A 4,699-nucleotide genomic window follows, 5' to 3' on the forward strand; every position below is an offset into this window, starting at 1 on the left:
AGTGCGGCCCCCTGCCATGGCAGGAAAGAGTGCTGGGGTCAAACGACCCCAGCAAGGTAATCAGGTAGGGCTTCACAAATCTGGACAGCCTGCTGCTGTGGAGCCACCAGCATCAGCAAGAGGCTCACCCTCTCCCTTATCTCTGAGTTACATGTGCTCACAGTGCCAAACCTGGTCCATAATTGAAGTGCTCCTTTTGGCAGTCCAACTGCCCCAACATAGGGCTTCGTGAGCCTGAAAGTTGAAATGAAACAAAGGGCTTCAAAACAGCCTCAAAACAAAACAAGGGGAGTCAAAATATTCTGAAAGTTTGAAAAAGTTTTGAGTTTCAAAGCTGAAGCTGGGCTTGTCTGCAGGAAAACAGAAAGTAAGGAGATGAGGGAAAGACACAGTGAGGGTGTGCCTTAATACATATGCTGGAGAAAAGGCTCCTGCAGGAGAGGAAAGAAAGGCTCTGTCACAGTTTGGCTGCCTGAGAAGCTGCTGATGCTACTGTGCTAGTGCTCACTAAGTTATTATTCTACCTGTTGTTATGGACCAGCCTGAGGCTGTAGGGGAGGAGGAAGCCTCATTGGGGCACACTACCATGTTGTGTAGAGGCCCTGGTGCCAGTGAGGGTGCACCTTAACACACACACAATCACGCATTACGAGTTTTTCTTGTCAGCAGCTTGAGGTACAGTTTCCCAGAAACCCTTGCATATATCTCCTTGAAAGCTGGCAGGCTTCATGGACTCCGCAGGGGCTAGCATGCCTGCAGTGTTCACCCCACTGTGCCTTCACACATACAAGTGATGTGAGTTTTGTTTCAAGATCTTAGGTGCAGTTTCCCAGAAACCCCTGCACCTATCTCCTTGAAACTTGGCCCTCATGCCCTCAGAAGGGGCTACCATCTCTGTGGCTTTCATCCAAATCTGCCAAAAAATAACAAAATTATAGGCAGTTTTGTGTTTCCCCATTACAGCCTATGAGCAAAACATCAAAACAGTATCGAAACAGCGAAACTGTTTCAATTAAATGAAATGGAACAGTGCTTTCAAAACAAAACAATACACAAAATGAAACACTGTCCCATCAAAACAGTGAAATGGAAGTCGAAACAAAATGGTGCTGTTTCTCACAGGCCTAGTTGGAAGCATGGTGGTCTGTGCTCAGCAGCCAAGCAGGAGTGGCTCATGCATTCAGCTCCATTCAGGAGTCTTCAGCAGCCTGGGGAATCTAAGGGTGCAAGCTGGGAGGCATGTGAGAGACCCCCTACCTACTGGGCTCAGCCTGTGCAGGCAGACTCTGAGCTCCACCCAACCAAAGGGCTAACATCTGTTCTGCTTGCTCCTCACCTAACCTTGGGCACTGAGAGTAAAGCTCAAAAGTTAGTGCTTCTACATTGGGCTTCTTGAATGCTTGTGCTTAGATTAAGATTGCACCCTACTCTGCCTTCTACCTTAGAAATGAGGGACTGAATAGTCCTATGCTGAATAAATGGCTTCCAGTTCCCTAAGCTTCCACACAGTTTTCTTCAGACATCCAATCCATAGAAAAGTATCCAAAGAGGAGAATTTGGCTCCAGAAGGTAGGGGCATGAGGGAACAAGACTAGAGATTTTTAAAAGAAATAATTTCTTCTCTCAGATGCAGTGCAAAAGAGAGACAAGAGTAAGTTAAGGGTTTATTAAAAGTAATCTAAATTTAAGTGTTACCATACTTTCTCTGTGAGGATAGTATTGGAACAAAAATCCCATCCATTCTCCAGGCAATTAAACTGTGCTTTGCAGTCATAATCTATTAATAATTTGGGATTCAATCCACAGACATGAGTAAAATTGCACCAACACAAAACTAGTCTACTGGAGATCATAATTAGGATCCAGAGAGTGCATCTACATGTTCATTAGTGCACTTTAGGTAATACACATGCACATTAAATTTAGTACTTCTGGGCATTTATAGGCATGCTCTGAGAGTTGGGAGGGGTTGCTTTAATTAGCAAGCTGCTCTAATCAAAAGTGCCTGATCATCATGTATACACAGAGTATCAGTGTCCCCATGCTGAAAAATGGTGGTGGGGCACTTTGAAATAAGATTCATCAAATGGGCTTTAGTTTAAAGCATTCTGCCACCATTTTTCAGCACAGGCACACTGATACATGTGGTGTGGGAGGCTACTGGACCGCATTCATTTCTACGCTCCAGCAGACTAGATTAATCAATTAATCAAGTCTGCTCCCATGTGCTGGATTTACAGCATATCAGAGCAGCCTTGTTGCACGTCTATAGAAGTCCTCTATTTTCAGGTACTAGAAAAAGACGCATTAGCCTATTTTAATGCATATTAGCAAAAGTGCACTGGGTGCATCTACATGTGTATTAAGGCACTTTTCCTAATGCACATTAAATTTAGTACCTCCATTGTGAGGTACTAAAAATATGCAATAGGCTGCTTTAATGCATAGTAACAATTGTGCACAGTTGTTTAGGTGATGCTTAATGAGCAATAGCCTGTTTTAGTGCACATTAGTGTAATAGTGTGTTTTTTTTATGTGATGCTTTAGTGTGCAATAAAATAGGCTACTGTGCATTAAAATGCATGTGTAGATATGCCCACGGTTCTTTGCAATGCTTTAATTCACATTAAAATGGGCTGTGTGCATTAAAGTGCATGTGTAGACATGCCTAGAGAGTTTATTTTTAATTATGGTAATCTGAGTAAAAATAGTAAGCAAAAGTTTGTCTAAGAGCAATCTGGCAGGGGGGGTTGCCCTCTGGTTTACAGCTCTGACAGAGAAAGAGAAGACTCTATTAGTTGTTTCCTTTGCTGCTGCTCATTTACTGTTGATAGTAGAGCTGAGTAATTCTCAATGTATAATTTCTTTGACTAATTTAGCCTCTTTTTCTTCTCATGGAATATCCATCAGAAGATCATGATTTTCTCAAACTTATTCCTAATTTAAATGCACTCAACCAATATATTTGAATTTTTACCCTGTGAACTGATTGCAAATATTTGAAATTCAAGCTGTGTTGCTTAGTTGTAATTGGTAAAACAGGTCACATTGTTTATATTTCCTGACTGAATGATTGTGAAAAAACTTCTGGTGTGAATATCTGTGGGTTCTGCTTTAAAACTACATTTCTACAAATGCTCAAACTTTGATATTTTTGCCCGTAAAATGAATTTGCTTGTATGTTCATAGACAGTGAGCTCAAATAGGTTGTGTGTGACCACAAACAGGAAGGAGAATTCATTTTAAAAACTTTAATGAGCCCTTGTGGACATTTGTACATTGCTCATATAGCAGTGTTTTAGAAAGAGGGAAACAAGATAAAAAATTGCATGCTTGAGTTAGTAATAAACACCATATTTTTACAAAGGCCAAGAGCAGAAAACACAATAGGAATGCTTCAGGGAAGCCAGCATTCAGATAAAAACCTTGAAATTCTACAAGGAGTGTGGCAAAAACTGCAAACAGGTAACATTAAGCCTCTATATTCTTCACAGTTTCTCATAAATTTCACCTTAATAAGTCAGGATTAAGTTCCAATCTACAGTTTTGTTTTATTACACACAGCAATAGGATTCCATTTAAAGGGGTTCCTTGTGGATTGTAATTGCTCTTCTGTTTGTAAATATTGTTATAATTTAGAAGTGCACATTGTTTCTCATGTAATTGTTCCATCTATTTACCTAATCCACTACTGAACTAATACCAAACAAAAATGATAAAGGAATATTCTTGAAAATGGGCATTTATTTTAAAACAAGGTTTTCATTATTATAAATGTCAACATCTATTTTACTTGTAACTTGTGTAGATTGGATTTTTTTTGGAAAAATTGGTATTGAAAACAGTCAGGAGGGAAGGAGAGAGTATATGCAGATACTATCTAAATCAGTATCATAGAAATGCTTATAAATAAGTAAAATAGGCACAAAAACATGCAAGGAAATTGTTCTCAGTCTTGATAAGCCCTTTCACCCAAAGTTTTCCTCCTGACCTACATCAGCTCCTTCCTTTACTTTTAAAGAGCTTCCAAACAGCACAACTTGGCTAAGAGTATAGTGAAAAATGAGTGGGCTTGTACTTCACAGCATACCTTGCTTTGTAGGTGTAGGATGCAGCTCTACTGTGGTAAGAGTAGCTCTAGGGCTAGGGACAAAAATTACACCTAAACTGGTATAGTGATCAGAAACTGGTTCAAATCTGTAACACAAGAAAAGTTCAGTGCACATAAACTGCTTTGAAACTAGTCGAAACCAGTTTAAGATAAACCTGGATGGATGTAGTATCAGATTGAACTGGTTTGGGTTAAATCAGTTTATTGAACTTCTGTCCCAAATCCCCTCCAAATTCAAATTAACTCCCAGTCCCCTAGAATCCCAGGATGCTTTGCACCTCCCCTGCAACCACCCCTCACAGGGTGGGTGGGCTAGCCTTGTCCCAAGCTGTCTGCTCCAGCCCAGCAGGAAGGCCTGCTCTAGTGGTCCACTGCAGGTATGCGGCTGCAGTAGTATATAGGCTTACCACCGTTCAATGCAAATGTGACAGGTGGGCAGGACCAGAAGTCCTGCACCTTAGCCCCGCCCCTTTTCCCTGTATGGTGTGTGCTGTCACCAGCCCCTCCCCCTGACCCCAGTCACATGATGCGTGGCATCACCAGCCCTGCCCCCTGACCCCAGTCACATGGTATGTGACATCAGCAACT

Source organism: Gavialis gangeticus, unplaced genomic scaffold (assembly GCF_001723915.1).
Source record: "Gavialis gangeticus isolate Ggan-Ray unplaced genomic scaffold, GavGan_comp1, whole genome shotgun sequence".
Lineage (NCBI taxonomy): Eukaryota > Metazoa > Chordata > Crocodylia > Gavialidae > Gavialis > Gavialis gangeticus.